Genomic DNA, 17,066 nt, shown 5'->3' with positions numbered 1-17,066 from the left:
TCTTACACAACCCAATAAACTACTCGCGGTTTATTGTCTCAAAATTGTGTTTTATCCATTTCTGCAGGTACCACAGCTTAGCAGTCCTCCTTGACTAGGACAAATTTCTGTCCGTCTCTTACAGCCGGAGGAAAATGTTTGTACACCCTTTGGAATTTTTTACATTTCTGTCTAAATTGGTCATAAAACATCGCCTGAACTCTCCAGCAATCTTAAGAATGAACAAACAGTGTCTGCTTGAACTAAAACCACTCAAACAATTACATGTTATCATATTTTTATTGGCCATAAGATGGAAATATTGACAGGATAGGGAGGCATAAGTAAGTACACCCTTAGCTAAGGCTCATCCAAGAGCTAATTAGACTAATTAGATGATTAAACAATTTGACTCAGGTGTGAGCCAACCTGATGTCCAATCACTGAGGTGTGTCATAAGCTACCCACCCCACTGGAAAACCAGTTAAAAGGTGTGTTTTGATGAGAGGCATGTTCTGTGCATCATGCCTTGCTCAAAGGAGCTGTCTGAAGACTTAAGACACAAAATAATTGATTTGTATAAAGCTAAAAAGGGTTACAAAACCATCTCTAAGACCCTTGGTGTTCATGTGTCTACAATTAGAAAAATTGTGTATAAATGGAGACAATTTGGAACGGTTGTTACTCTGCCAAGGAGTGGCCGCCCTGCGAAGATCACTCCAAAGGCACTGTAAGTCATCATCAATGAGGTAAAAAAGAATCCAAGAGTGTCCGCTGAAGACTTGAGGAAATCACTGAAACATGCAGACATCTCTGTGGACACATCTACTATAAGAAAGACACTGAACAAGAATGGGATTCATGGGAGAAGGCCACGGAGGAAGCCATTGCTGTCCAGAAAGAACATTTCTGCTCATTTGGAGTTTGCGAAAAAGCATTTGGATGCTCCTCAGCACCACTGGAAAAACATATTGTGGTCTGATGAAACCAAAGTTGAATTGTTTGGGGGGAACACACCACATCATGTGTGGAGGAAAGTCGGTACAGCACACCATCAGCAAAACCTCATCCCCACCGTCAAGTATGGCGGCGGTAGCATCATGGTGTGGGGGTGCTTTGCTGTCTCTGGGCCTGGACAACTGGCTGTAATCAATGGGAAAATGAATTCTCAAGTATATCAAGATATTTTGCAGAAAAACCTGAGGCAATCTGTCAAAAAGTTGAAACTCAAGAGAGGATGGGTCCTGCAACAGGACAATGACCCTAAACACAGAAGTAGGTCGACATTAGAATGGTTTCAGAAGAACAAAATTCACTTTCTGGAATGGCCCAGTCAAAGCCCTGACCTCAATCCAATCGAGATGTTGTGGCATGATCTCAAGAAAGCCATCCATTCCAGGCATCCCAGGAATCTTGCTGAATTGCAACAGTTTTGCAAAGAGGAATGGTGCAAGATTTCTCCTGATCGTTGTGTCCGTCTAGTCTGCAACTACAGGAAACGTCTGTTTGAAGTTATTACAGCCAGAGGAGGGTCAACCAGCTACTAAATCAAAGGGTGTACTTACTTATGCCTCCCTATCCTGTGAATAATTCCATCTTATGGTCAATAAAAATATGATAAACGCAAATGTTTGGGTGGTTTTAGTTCAAGCAGACACTGTTTGTTCATTCTTAAGATTGCTGGAGAGTTCAGATGATGTTTTATGACCAATTTAGGCAGAAATGTAAAAAATTCCAAAGGGTGTACAAACATTTTCCTCTGACTGTATATCAGGATTAAATACTATTTCCACTAATTTCTTTACACAAGAATGCAAAGTTATCACTTACTGGTTCGGTGAGCCCTGACGGTCTGGTCTCTCGTCCGAGTTCTCAGCTCCACACCGTGGCCTTGGGAGTGTCCCATCGTCTGAGGATCAGACGTGTAGGGCCCACCCAGGGATGCCAAATTGTAATGGAAACTTATAATAAACACTTCAGAACGCTTAGCAGTTGTCTTTTCAGTTATTTATTATAGTAGATCATATAAAACAGATATATAAAATAGGAAAGGAAAAAGAAGAAGAAAAGAAGAGGAGAAGAAGACACCACTTCAGTGATGCTGCGAGTACGCACACTCTGAGTTGTGTTTTAGAAATGTTATCTATTATACTCTGAAGATATTCGCTTACTGCTCGCTTCTTCATGTGACTGGCTCAAGATTTTCTCTGAAGCTTTGTTAAAGCATGCACCTGGCGTGCTCTGGGATGTGCAGGCAGATGCATGGTTAGGGAGAACCCAGACACCCTGCTTATCACCAGCCAAGGCCACAGAAAGGTGATTACAGCATGTGGAAAAAACAACTTTTCTCAGTACACTAGGCCACTTGAGCTCAACACACAGAATAGGAATGTTAATTCACTAAATTTCCTTCACACATGTTCTTTCCATTTTGCTATAATGGATTTAATGGTGCTCCCTGGGATATTCAAAGTTTGGGATATTTTTTTATGACCCAACCCTGATCCATACTTCTCCACAACTTTGTCTCTGACCTGTTTGGAGTGCTCCTTGGTTTTCATGTTGCTTGCTTCATAGTGTTGCAGAGTCAGGATCCTTCCAGAACAGGTTGATTTATACAGACATTATGTGACAGATCATGTGGCACTTTGATTGTACACAGGTGGATCTTAATCAACTAATTATGTGACTTATGAAGTGAATTGTTTGGACCAGCTCTTATTTCATACGAAAGGGGGTGAATACTTATGCACACTCCAGATTTCTGTTTTTTCATCTTAATTATTGTTTGTGTCACAATAAAAAAAAACAATGTGCACCTTTAAAGTTGCAGGCTTGTTGTGTAAATCAAATGGTGCTAACCCTCCAAAAATCCATTTTAATTCCAGCTTGTAATGCAACAAAACAGGACAAACAGCAAGGGGGGTGAATACTTTTGCAAAGCACTGTCAAGTTTGTTTGTATAGCGCTTTTAACAATAAACATTGTCGCAAAGCAGCTTTACAGAATTTGAACAACTTAAAATATGAGCTAATTTTATCCCTAATCTATCCCCACCCAATGAGCACGCCTGTGGCGATGGTGGCAAGGAAAAACTCCCTTAGATGGCATGAGGAAGAAACCTCGAGAGGAACCAGACTCAAAAGGGAACTCATCCCCATCCGGGCAACAACAGACAACATGACTATAACGTTAACAGTCCTAACATAAAGTCAGCTTCGTTGATGCTATAAACCCCCCACTGACGGAAACCCGAGCGCAAAACCATTCATGACAACCATAGTCCCAGAGTCAGCAAATCAACTGCAGTCCTAAAGTCAGCAAGTCAACTGCAGTCCCCAGCCACAAAAGCACCACTGCAAGAGTCCAGAGTGTCCTCCAGGCGCGACCCCCAACTGTCCACATTGGGCCGCCCTCCACAGGAGCAATGCGATGAGACTCCAACTAGACACAGGGCACCAGCATGGATCAGGCAGGTCCGAGGAGCAGAAGAGGTCAGCATCTCGATCCCAGGACCAACATGTAACTCAGAGGGACAGATGGGGGGGGGGGAGAGAAAACACAGGTTATTAGGTATGCCCAATGTCACCTGAATAAGTAGGAACAGTATACATATTCCACTGAGTACAAGCAGGGACTCTGGCAACTAACAATGACAGCATAACTAAAAGGGGAGAGCCAGAAGGTAACACAGGCATGAGGGAGCCCCGGGACATAAAGCAGCAGCCACTACACCATCAACAAACTCGAGTGAGCAAGCAAGTGGGGACTGACAGCATCCGTACATCCCAGTTTACCAAAACACTATGTCTGAGGACCCTCCAGATCTACACCTTTACCTCATAAACACCATTAATAAAAGGCTTGACTAAACAGATATGTTTTCAGCCTAGACTTAAATGCTGAGACTGTGTCTGATTCCCGAACACTACTTGGAAGGCTGTTCCATAACTGTGGGGCTTTGTAAGAAAAGGCTCTGCCCCCTGATGTACAGTAGCCTTCACTATATGAGGTACCAGCAGATAGCCTGCACCTTTTGATCTAAGTAGGCGTGGCAGGTCATAGAGGACCAGAAGTTCACTCAGGTACTGTGGTGCGAGACCATTCAGTGCTTTAAAGGTCAATAGTAGTACTTTATAATCAATACGAAATTTGATTGGGAGCCAATGCAGTGTGGATAAGACAGGGGTGATGTGGTCATATTTTCTAGTTCTAGTAAGGACTCTTGCTGCTGCATTTTGAACTAACTGGAGCTTGTTTATGCACTTATTGGAACATCCAGACAGTAAGGCATTACAATAGTCCAACCTGGAGGTAACGAAAGCATGAACTAGTTTTTCCACGTCATGTAGTAACATTAAATTTCTTATCTTAGCAATATTTCTGAGATGAAAGAAAGCTATCTGGGCAATGTTATCAATGTAAGTTTTGAATGAAAGACTGGGGTCAATAATCACTCCGAAGTCTTTTACTGCTGCACGTGAAGAAACAGAAAGGCCATCCAGAGTTACTGTGTAATCAGAAAACTTACTTCTAGCTGCATGTGGTCCTAGTACAAGTACTTCAGTCTTGTCAAAGTTAAGCAGAAGGAAATTAATAAGCATCCAGTGTCTAATGTCCTTTACACATTCCTCAATTCTATTAAGCTGGTGTCTCTCATCAGGTTTTGCAGAAACATACAACTGTGTGTCATCAGCATAACAGTGGAAACTAATACAATGTTTATGAATAATATCACCCAGAGGTAACATATATAAAGAAAAAAGCAGTGGACCCAAGACAGAACCTTGTGGAACACCAAACTTTACCTCAGTACGTCTAGAAATATCACCATTTATATCAACATACTGATAACAATCAGTTAAATAAGACCTGAGCCAGGAGAGGGCTGTTCCCTTAACTCCCACAACATTTTCTAGTCTATCCAGAAGAATGAATGAATGAATGAATGAATGAATGAATGAACCCTTTATTGTCACTGTTACCAGTGAAATTGACCATCAACCTGTCCTTACAGAGGGGGAACAGGACAGGAAGACAGGGATAAAAGAAAAAGAAAAGAAAAAAGGAAAGATGAGGAAAAAAAGAACACCCCCCCCCACACACACACACTATGCTCCTATCAGGAGTACAGTGTGGGAACATTTAAAAACCTCCGCAAAAGCACACAATAACACAAGTACACTTTGAAACATGGGACTTGAGGGGGGGAAAGGGGGGAAGGAGGGGGTAATCAGGGGTGGGGGGAAGGGGGAAGGGGGTAGGAGGAGAGGGGAGCAGGTAGAGGTAACCCAGCGCAAGCAAGCAGCCGTCCGCTCCTGCAGCCATGCAAACAGCGCTGGTCATGCACCCACTTGTCACACGGGGGGTGAAAAACGGCAACTGCGGAAAATTGGGGAAGGAATGCAAGAGAGTCTCCCAGCAGTGACCTTCTGGGGGAAATGTACCCAGCAACGGCCTTGATCAAGACCAGTGCTGTTCAGGGAGCCGAATGTTGATAAGATATAAATTGTTTAGTCTTTCAAACAGATGCAGTCTTTACACGTCCACACCACTCGTCCATATCTGTCCATTTCGTCCATTCTGTTCAATTCAATTCCATTTGGTCTCCGAAATACGTATTCCTTGCAAAGCTGAAAGCTGCTCCGAAATAACAACCATTTTGTGGTTAAAGTTCTGAATGTCCACAGTCCAAGTGCAAACAGCTTTGCCCACCACTCCAATCATATCGGGCAGCTTTGTGGGGCTTTGAACAGCTGTCACTGTTGTCTGATTTCCTCGATATATCAGGGCAATGCCTAATCCAATCAGCAAAAGTCCTGTAATCATGGTTCCGAATAGGTAGATATCTTCAGTGTCCTCCACAGACGTTCCAGCAGGACAGGTGGGTTCCCCCGAACCCAGAAACTGTGTCAATTTCATTGGGAGACCAGTTTATCAAATCCATGCTTTTTTAGTTTAGAAATTCAATGCGGAGTCTCTCAAAAAAAAAAAGTATAGGCAGACGAGACGAACAAAGAGCACAAGCAGGAAAAAAAAGGAGAGGAGAGGAGAGCAGAGATGCGACCGCCTTCCGTGAGAGCACGGAGGGAAAAAAAGGAATGGAATGATCAATGGTATCAAATGTTGCACTAAGGTCAAGCAACACAAGCAGCGAGACACAGCCCTGATCAGACACCAACAGTAGGTCATTTACTACTTTAACCAGAGCTGTCTCTGTGCTATGATGAGGTCTAAATCCTGACTGATACATTTCATGGATGTTATTCCTATGTAAATATGAGCATAACTGCTGTGCCACAGCTTTTTCAAGGATCTTGGAGATAAAGGGGAGGTTTGATATTGGCCGATAATTGGACAGCTGACAGGGATCAAGGTCAAGTTTTGTAATCAGGGGTTTGATAACTGCTGGTTTAAAGGATTTGGGTACATAGCCAATCGTAAGAGAAGAATTTATTATTTTTAGAAGCGGTTCAATTACTTCAGGTATTATCTGTTTGAATAGATGTGCAGGGAAGGGATCTAGTATACAAGTTGAGGCTTTTGATGCCGAGATTAATGAAAGTAATTCAGTTTCTTTTAGGGGAGTAAAACATTCTAATTGCTGATCTGATACAGTTATATTGTTAACTACAGGGTCACTTACATTGTCTGACCTTAAATTAGTAGTTTGAATTTTTTGTCGGATATTCTCAATTTTTTCATTAAAAAAATTCATGAAATCGTTGCTACTACATACTACAGGTGTGCATGTGTCTATAGTGGACTTATTCCTGGTTAATTTTGCTACAGTATTAAATAGGAATCTAGGATTATTTTTGTTATCTTCTATTAGGGAGGAGAGATATGTTGATCTAGCAGCACAAAGAGCTTTTCTATACTTCAGGAAGCTCTCCTTCCACACTAATTTGAACACTACCAATTTTGTTTGATGCCATTTATGTTCCAATTTTTGAGTGGTCTGTTTTAATGTGCGAGTGTCATCATTATACCAGGGTGCTAATTTTTTGTCTCTGACCATTTTCCATTTAAGAGGAGCTACATTATCTAAGGTATGGTGGAATGTTGGCTCTAAGCATTCAGTTGCCTGATCAAGTTCTGCAGGGGCTGACAGTGACCCAATCAAAGTTGATAACTCTGGGAGATCATTTATAAAGCTCTGTGCAGTAGTTGACGTAAATGTATGTTTAATACAGTAGCGTGGTGAGGTGCATATATTATTACTCAGACATATTTTGAATGAGATGAGATAATGATTGGAGATAACTTCAGACTGTGGAAGTATGACTATATTTTCCATGTTTAACCCGAATGTTAGTATTAGATCAAGAGTGTGACCCCCATTATGGGTCGGTCCTATGACATTCTGATTAATCCCTACTGAGTCTAAAATGGACACAAACGCTGTTTTCAAAGGGTCTTCTGGGTTATCGAAGTGAATATTAAAATCTCCGACAACTAAAGCTTTGTCTAAGGAAATAACCAAATCTGAGATAAAATCTGCAAATTCAGAAAGAAACTCAGAATATGGCCCCGGGGGCCTGTAAATAATAAGTAACAGAATTAACTGGGTAGACCTATTTTTTGAGGCTACATACATTATATTAGTATGAAGAACTTCAAATGTATTAAATTTATAACCAGGTTTTTGTGTTACACCTAGATAATCATTATAAATAACCGCGACGCCTCCTCTGCCAGTTAGATGAGGCTGGTGTATATAACTGTATCGAGGAGGACTCGCTTCATTTAATGCTATATATTCATGTGGCTTAATCCATGTTTCAGTTAAACAAAGTACATTAAACTCCTGATCAGTAATGAGTTCATTAACCATTAGCGCTTTAGATGTAAGAGATCTAATATTTAATAGCCCCACCTTTAGATCAAAGGTGCTGGCAGTGGCTGTACAGTCAGTATGATCTAATTTTATATTGATTAGGTTACTGGAACAAACTCTCTGAATATTTCTACTTTTTTGTTGAGCTCAGGGAACAGACACAGTCTCAGTGTAGTGGACCCTGAGTGACGACTCTGTGTGGCTAGCATACAGTCAGTTTAGCCTGTTCATCTGCTCCCTGGACTTGGCTCTGGATTGTCAGAAATTAACTAGGCCTGTTCTGAGACTATGACCTATGCTGCAGGAAATGAGAGCAGCACCTTCCTGAGTGGGATGGATACCGTCCCGCCCTAACAGGCCAGCAGTGCCCTCAAAATTAGCCCAATTATCTATAAAGCCCACACTGTTTTCAGAGCACCACCTGGACAACCAGCAGTTCAGTGACCATAACCTGCTGTAAGCTACATTGCCACACCACATTGGGATGGGGCCAGAGCATACTACAGCATCACACATCGCCTTCGCTAATTTAAACACCTCTACAAAGTTATTCTTAGTAACCTCAGACTGAAGAAGGCGTATATCATTAGCTCCTGCATGGACAACTATCTTTGAGAACCTGTGCTTGCCTAGGATCCTAAGATTATCTGCTATGTCCAGCACCCTGGATCCCGGTATACACCTGACTAAAGCTGCTGGTGCCCCCTAAAGGCCTAGCTAATTTCATGTGCTGTATGATAGAGTCCCCTATAACCAGAGCTCTTTCAGGTTTCTCAGCGGGTGCATCACTAAGGAGAGCAAACCTGTTTGACACGTGATGCGGAGAGGAGTGGTGCTCCCATGGGCGAGCCTCAGCAGTAGCTTTGGCTCTACGCTTATGCCACCAAGTCGTCACCCATTCGTCCTGCTGTGAGAGCTCTAACCCCGGAGTTGGGGGCTTACTAACTCCACCTAGGGCATCCAGACTTTCCCCTACAGAAACTACACTGTTCTCATTCTCACTGACTTTCTCTAAGCCTGGACACTCGCTTCTAGCACTGCAATCTTCTCTGTCAGAGAGCTAACTAATCTGCACTTATCACAAATAAAGCTATCACTAGCGACGGAGGAAGAATGACTAAACATCCTACACTCAGCACGCTGAACAGGCTGAAGGTGTGCCATGATGAAAGGATTTACGTACCTTAATCGAAGATCTGTTGATATTAAAGCAGATCTGATGTGGATGGCCTCCGCTTGTGGTCTTTACGCAGGAGAGAAAAAAAAGAAATATATCCTTCCTGACAGCTTGAAGCAATCTGGCCATTTTCCTCTGAACTCTCTTATCAACAAGGCATTTACATCCACAAAATTGTCACTCAGTGGGTTTGTTTGTTTGCTTGTTTTTATACAACATTCTATGTAAACTTGAGAGACTGTTGTGTTTGGAAAACCCCAGGAGATCAGCAGTTTCTGAAATAATCAAACCAGCTCATCTAGTAGCAACAACCATGCATAGGTCCCAAGTTTACAACTTCCAAATGCTGGTCCATTTATGAAGTGATGCTAGAGGCTGAGGCCACACAGTGGCTGATCAGTGGGGGTGAAGCTGCTAAGGGAGGAGTGTGCAGGAGGAAATATTCCCCTCCCGCCGGAGGGTCTGGGGGTCTCACCCAGAAAAAGAAAAATTTTTTAAAAGGCATTGAAATATGCAATATATTGGTATCAAAACTTGCAAGTGGATCATTTATCTGATCATCATCTGATGACAGTTTATAATAGCACATATTTAGTGTCTGACAGCACCAAGCAGTGTTGATTTTGATGGGGCAAAGACCTTGACATTTGATAAATCACACAAGTCTTAGACCATTACAAACATTAGGCTATTATAGGCCTACAGCAGAGTCTATCAGATGCAGATCTAGATTTTAGATGCATTAAAACACTGGGATATTTCCAACATATGAATCTCTTTACAAACCAGGAAAAAAAGGGAAATTTAAGTATTACACTTAGATCTTGTAAATAAGTTATAAAAAAAAATAATTATATGCAGTGTCTTGCAAAAGTATTCATCCCCCTTGGTGTTTGTCCTGTTTTCTTGCATTACAAACTGGAATTAAAATGGATTTTTGGAGGGTTAGCACCATTTGATTTACACAACTTGCCTACCACTTTAAAGGTGCAAATTGTTTTATAATTGTGACACAAACAATAATTAAGATGAAAAAACAGAAATCTGGAGTGTGCATAGGTATCCCCCCCCCCCCTTCATATGCAACCCCTAAATAAGAGCTGGTCCAACCAATTAACTTCAGAAGTCACATAATTAGTTGATTAAGATCCACCTGTGTGCAATCAGTGTCACATGATTTGTCACATGATGTCTGTATAAATCAACCTGTTCTGGAAGGACCCTGACTCTGCAACACTACTAAGCAAGCAACATGAAAACCAAGGAGCACTGCAAACATGTCAGAGATAAAGTTGTGGAGAAGTATGGATCAGGGTTGGGTTATAAAAAAATATCCCAAACTTTGAATATTCCAGGGAGCACCATTAAATCCATTATATATGGCACCACTACAAACCTGACAAGAGAAGGCTGCTCACCAAAAATCATAGAGCGGGCAAGGAGGGCATTAATCAGAGATTCTACAAAGACACCGAAGATAACACTGAAGGAGCTGCAAAGACCCACAGCAGAGATGGGAGTATCTGTCCATAGGACCACTTTAAGCCATACACTCCACAGAGTGGGGCTTTATGGAAGAGTGGCCAGAAAAAAGCCACTGCTTAAAGAAAAGAAAAATAAGAAAACACATTTGGAGTTTGCTGAACAGCATGTGGCAGAGTCGCCAAACACATGGAAGAAGATTCTCTGGTCAGATGAGACTAAAATTGAACTTTTTGGCCATCATGGGGAAATGCCATGTGTGGCGCAAACCCAACACTTCCCATCACCCTGAGAACACCATCCCTACAGTGAAGCATGGTGGTGGCAGCATTGTGCTGTGGGGATGTTTTTCATCTGCAGGAACAGGAAAGCTGGTCAGGACTGAAGGAAAGATGGATGGCACTGAATACAGGGCAATTCTGGAAGAAAACCTGTTTGAGTCTGTCAGAGGTTTGAGACTGGGACGAAGGTTCACGTTCCAGCAGGACAATGACCCTAAACATACTGCTAAAGCTACACTGGAGTGGTTTAAAGGGAAACATTTAAATGTCTTGGAATGGACTAGTCAAAGCCCAGACCTCAATCCAATTTAGAATCTGTGGCATAACTTGAAGATTGCTGTACACCAACACAACCCATCTAACTTGAAGGAGTTGAAGCAGTTTTGTCTTGAGGAATGGGCAAAAATCCCAGTGGCTAGATGTGCTAAGCTAATAGAGACATACCCGTACAAGGTATTGACTTTGGGGGGGAATACTTATGCATACTCCAGATTTCTGTTTTTTCATCTTAATTATTGTTTGTGTCACAATTTAAAAAAAAAAATCACCTTTAAAGTTGTAGGTATGTTGTGTAAATCAAATGGTGCTAACCCCCTAAAAATCCATTTTAATTCCAGCTTGTCATGCAACAAAACAGGACAAACACCAAGGGGGAGGATTATTTTTGCAAGACACTGTATACTCACTTTGCAAAAAACTTTGCCTGGCTCATCTTTCACAGGCTGTACAAATGGAAATGCAAAAGACCAATTTTTACTGAACTTCATTTTAGAATGCACACACTTTCTTTTCTTTGGGGTACTTGGGTCATCATAATCTGACATGATTATACACATGACCAATCATGCACTTAAGATATAAATTACATATGGTAGAGATCAATAATTATAAAGATTAACTAACATATATACATTAGAGGTCTGCACAGGACAGAATTAAACATGCTGAGCTTAGCTGAGCTCTCCACTGACCGATCCTTCACCTAGTGCACGTAGCGAGGGTGCGCGTTGCCAGGTGGCATGCGCAGCTGAGGCTTTACAGAGATACCCATTGTGAGCTTCACTAGAGGAGCTCTGCTCTTCTGCCATGATCGGAGATCTTAAACACGGAAGAGCGGAAAGGAATTGGAAACGTACGCGAGATTAGACCACTGTGGCAGTGGGGCCGTGGCCAAGCAGCAGTCTGTGAATGGAGGGCGGGGTCGGGGAAGGTAAGTGGCTAGGTCATTACACCTGATGTCAATTTGTGTTTGTTTGTTTGTTTGTTGCAGTGATGGAGTATAAAGGGAGAGGAAAGAAGAGGGATTCGCTCCCTGACCACAACATGTGTGTGTGTGTGTGTGTGTGTGTGTACGAGTGAAAGAAAGAAAACTGAAAAGCTCAATAAAGTGAGTGGGTGTGAACATGAACTCTCGTCTGCCGCAGAAGCACGGCAGGCGAGAGTTCGTGTTCATACCCACTCACTTTATTGAGCTTTTCAGCTTTCTTTCTTTCACTCGTTCACTCACTCACTCACTCACACACACACACACACACGTGTTGTGGTCGGGGAGCGAATCCCTCTTCTCTCCTCTCCCCCTCCCTTTATACTCCATCCCTGCAACAAACAAACAAACACAAATTGACATCAGGTGTAATGACCTAGCCACTTACCTTCCCCGACCCCGCCCTCCATTCACAGACTGCTGCTTGGCCACGCCCCGCTGTCACAACCACATCCGCAAATTTAGGCATCTTAAAATGTTTTTATTAATGCCAAATAAAATATCCAGCACAAATTATATATGATAGACATAAATTAATAATTTATAAATTTTATTTTAAACACGTTTTTAGTTACCGGGACTGCAGCTTATCACCTCTCCCGCATTGTGCACTCCCCCTCCCGCCCGCGCCCGCAATGAGCTTTCAAAATTTGTCCCGCGCCGCACTGCTTTGCGTCGGGTCCCGCGGGTCCCGCGGGACTCCCGCGGGAGTGCAGGGCTCTAATATACATGCATGCAATGACAGCAGCTGTCATATGTCTGTAGGCTTGTAAACTCACAGGCCCTGTCAAAACAATTGGAAAATCTCAGCAGGTGAAAGGCCAAAAAGCAGTTTCAGAAGTGGTTGTATAATCAGACTGTTGTGAATGAAAAGACCATATTTCATTTGTCACTTGTCAGCATAACTGGCAGAGGTGCCCAATTAATTAACCCCATACATACCAGAACACGTACAGGCTACATATATCTCAATCAGCTATTATATTAGTAAAGTAAATAACATTGATTATCTCATTACAATGTCCTGCCAAGGGGTGGGATATATTAGACAGCAAGAGAACAGTCAGTTCTTGAATTTGATGTGTTGGAAGCAGGAAAAATGGGCAAGCGTAAGGATCTGAGCAACGTTGACGAGGCAAATTGTAATGGCTAAATGACTGGGTCTGAGCATCTCCAAAATGGCACATCTTGTGGGGTGTTCCTGTATGCAGTGGTTAATACCTACCAAAAGTGGTCCAAGGAAGGACAACCAGTGAACTGGTGACAGGGTCATGAGTGTCAAAGGCTCATTGATTCACATAGGGCACAAAAGCTAGCCCGTATGGTCCAATGCCACACAGAAGAGCTACTGCAGCACAAACTGCTGAAAAAGTTAATGCTGGCTTAAACAGAAAAGTGTTCACCTTCACCTGTCAGTCCCACAAAAAAAAAACAAAATATTGTCACTTAGAGCATTTAATTGCAGAAAATTACAACTGGTCAAGATAACAAGAAAAAAGAGGAAGTGTTTTCACACCTTGAATAATACATATAAATCAGTGGCGGCTGGTAGTCTTTCAAACAGGGGAGGCTGGTCAGTTACGATATTTCCAGATTTTAAAAGAAAAAACATCAATTTTGGCCATACTCTTGCCTCTGATCTGGCTGATTGTTGGCAGCGTCACAAACTGTGAAATAACAGGTTCTTTTGGCCCATTAGCCTACTGTCCAATATACATGATGGTGGTGTTGGGGGGGGGGGTATATTTTAACATTTTATATTTAAAAACTGTGGCATGTTGTTTTAATCCAGGTCTGTAGTGTGAAATGTTCTCGGCTGTGTTTTTGTTTAAAAATGTTTTCCAAATTGTAGCTGTGTTTAATTCGTATCCAGAAAAATATATATTCCAATATACAGTGGGGCAAAAAAGTATTTAGTCAGCCACCAATTGTGCAAGTTCTCCCACTTAAAAAGATGAGAGGCCTGTAATTTTCATCATAGGTACACTTCAACTAAGAGACAGAATGGGGGGAAAGAATCCAGGAAATCACATTGTAGGATTTTTAATGAATTAATTGGTAAATTCCTCGGTAAAATAAGTATTTGGTCACCTACAAACAAGCAAGATTTCAGGCTCTCACAGACCTGTAACAACTTCTTTAAGGCTGCTGGGCCATAGAAGGTTCACGCTGCACGCTGCATGCTGCACGCTACACGCTACACGTTCACGTGAAGAACCGGACCCTGGGCCATTAAACTTCATGCTTGGATGTTCACGTGTTGCGTCTGTTCTACTTTGACCGAGTAACCAACAATACGGACTCTTCGGATGACGACGATTGCCTCATTCTGCTTTTACTGAGACAGAGGAAGAGAAAAAGGAACAGAATTTGGAGCCGAGAACACTTCCTTCTGAGAGAAACCCGTGGTGAATTTCACCGAACATTCTATAATCTGCTTGACAATCCCGATGAAGAACTATTTTTCAATTATACCATTCAATTATATTTTTTCTGAAGTTTTCCCCTGAAAGCATAGAGTTATCTCCCTAGACCCGTTCTGATTGGCTGGCGCGGCGGTGACCGCATGCATTGACTGGAATTTCCATCTTCACGCCTAGAAAAAAGTGTGCATGTTCATTTCACGCTTCACGCGTGAAGTGTGCAGCGTGCAGCGTGCAACGTGAACACCGTTCTATGGCCCAGAGCAAGTCATGCTACGTTTGTCCACTTTTCTTTACACGCGTGTAGCGTGTAGTGTGCAGCATGCAGCGTGCAGCGTGAACCTTCTATGGCCCAGCTGCCTAAGAGGCTCCTCTGTCCTCCACTCGTTACCTGTATTAATGGCACCTGTTTGAACTCGTTATCAGTATAAAAGACACCTGTCCACAACCTCAAACATTCACACTCCAAACTCCACTATGGCCAAGACCAAAGAGCTGTCAAAGGACACCAGAAACAAAATTGTAGACCTGCACCAGGCTGGGAAGACTGAATCTGCAATAGGTAAGCAGCTTGGTGTGAAGAAATCAACTGTGGGAGCAATTATTAGAAAATGGAAGACATACAAGACCACTGATAATCTCCCTCGATCTGAGGCTCCATGCAAGATCTCACCCCGTGGGGTCAAAATGATCACAAGAACGGTGAGCAAAAGTACCAGAACCACACGGGGGGACCTAGTGAATGACCTGCAGAGAGCTGGGACCAAAGTAACAAAGGCTACCATCAGTAACACACTACGCCGCCAGGGACTCAAATCCTGCAGTGCCAGACGTGTCCCCCTGCTTAAGCCAGTACATGTCCAGGCCCGTCTGAAGTTTGCTAGAGAGCATTTGGATGATCCAGAAGAGGACTGGGAGAATTGTCATATGGTCAGATGAAACCAAAATAGAACTTTTTGGTAAAAACTCAACTTGTCGTGTTTGGAGGAGAAAGAATGCTGAATTGCATCCAAAGAACACCATACCTACTGTGAAGCATGGGGGTGGAAACATCATGCTTTGGGGCTGTTTTTCTGCAAAGGGACCAGGACGACTGATCCGTGTAAAGGAAAGAATGATTGGGGCCATGTATCATGAGATTTTGAGTGAAAACCTCCTTCCATCAGCAAGGGCATTGAAGATGAAATGTGGCTGGGTCTTTCAGCATGACAATGATCCTAAACACACCGCCCAGGCAATGAAGGAGTGGCTTCGTAAGAAGCATTTCAAGGTCCTGGAGTGGCCTAGCCAATCTCCAGATCTCAACCCCATAGAAAATCTTTGGAGGGAGTTGAAAGTCCCTGTTGCCCAGCGACAGCCCCAAAACAGCACTGCTCTAGAGGAGATCTGCATGGAGGAATGGGCCAAAATACCAGCAACAGTGTGTGAAAACCTTGTGAAGACTTACAGAAAACATTTGACCTCTGTCATTGCCAACAAAGGGTATATAACAAAGTATTGAGATGAACTTTTGTTACTGACCAAATACTTATTTTCCACCATAATTTGCAAATAAATTATTTAAAAATCAGACAATGTGATTTTCTGGATTTTTTTTTCTCATTCTGTCTCTCATAGTTGAAGTGTACCTATGATGAAAATTACAGGCCTCTCTCATCTTTTTAAGTGGGAGAACTTGCACAATTGGTGACTGACTAAATACTTTTTTGCCCCACTGTAATATACTCAGCATAAACATTTTAAATAGATTCTATATTTTTGGTCCATCCATGACATATTACTAAAGTAGCCTATTTACTGTTGTTGATGTGGGTCACTTGCTGTTAGCCAATTCACTTTCTCGTACCAGGAGAGCTGAAAGGAACGAGTATTATTCCCTACCTTTTTCACCAAGTCAGTTTGAGGCGTTGGTCTACCCTGCTCTTTAATTTTAATTTTTTCCTCGAAAGGAAGACTGGCAAATGGCTTCGCCAAAATTAAATCAGCAATGCTTGGCATCCGTGCGCAGCTTTCTTGCTAGCTGACTAGCCCCCTCAAGTTCAAGTTCAGTCACTCAAATAAACGAAATTTCTGGAACTAAGATAGCAAACTTGACAACACTATATTTACACTTTATTTACAATGAAAATATATACAAACTAAAAAAGCTGGTAGAAACCGTATGTAATGAATGAAATCGAAATGTAAGCTGATCTCTTACAATACACCACAGCACATGCGAATCCACATGGGACTGAACTGAGATTCACCGCTGCCTGTCTATAGTTGAAACGAGCTGTCAATCAAAGAAAATATCCGGCCGCTTTCACCAATCACCAGTCTCCTCGCGGAAACTGCCATGTCCCTCCCACTGTGAGGCTCGGAGTCCGTGGGCGGGCATTTTCACAGTATTTGTCCAATAACCGTCTTGCATTTTGAGATTGAAAAGCGCATAGCTCCCAAATGCCAATGAAGTCCACTGAGGCTGGGAGTCCGTGAGACTCCGTGGGCGGGCGTTTTCGCAGTATTTGTCCAATAATCGTCTTGCATTTTGAGATTGAAAAGCACAGAGCTCCCAAATGCCATTGAAGTCCACTGAGGCTGCGCTGCATCGCGCTGTCACGAGGGGGAAAAACTCACG

Source organism: Neoarius graeffei, chromosome 12, assembly GCF_027579695.1.
Source record: "Neoarius graeffei isolate fNeoGra1 chromosome 12, fNeoGra1.pri, whole genome shotgun sequence".
In the NCBI taxonomy this organism is placed as follows: Eukaryota; Metazoa; Chordata; class Actinopteri; order Siluriformes; family Ariidae; genus Neoarius; species Neoarius graeffei.
Note: the sequence above shows the minus strand (reverse complement) of the source record.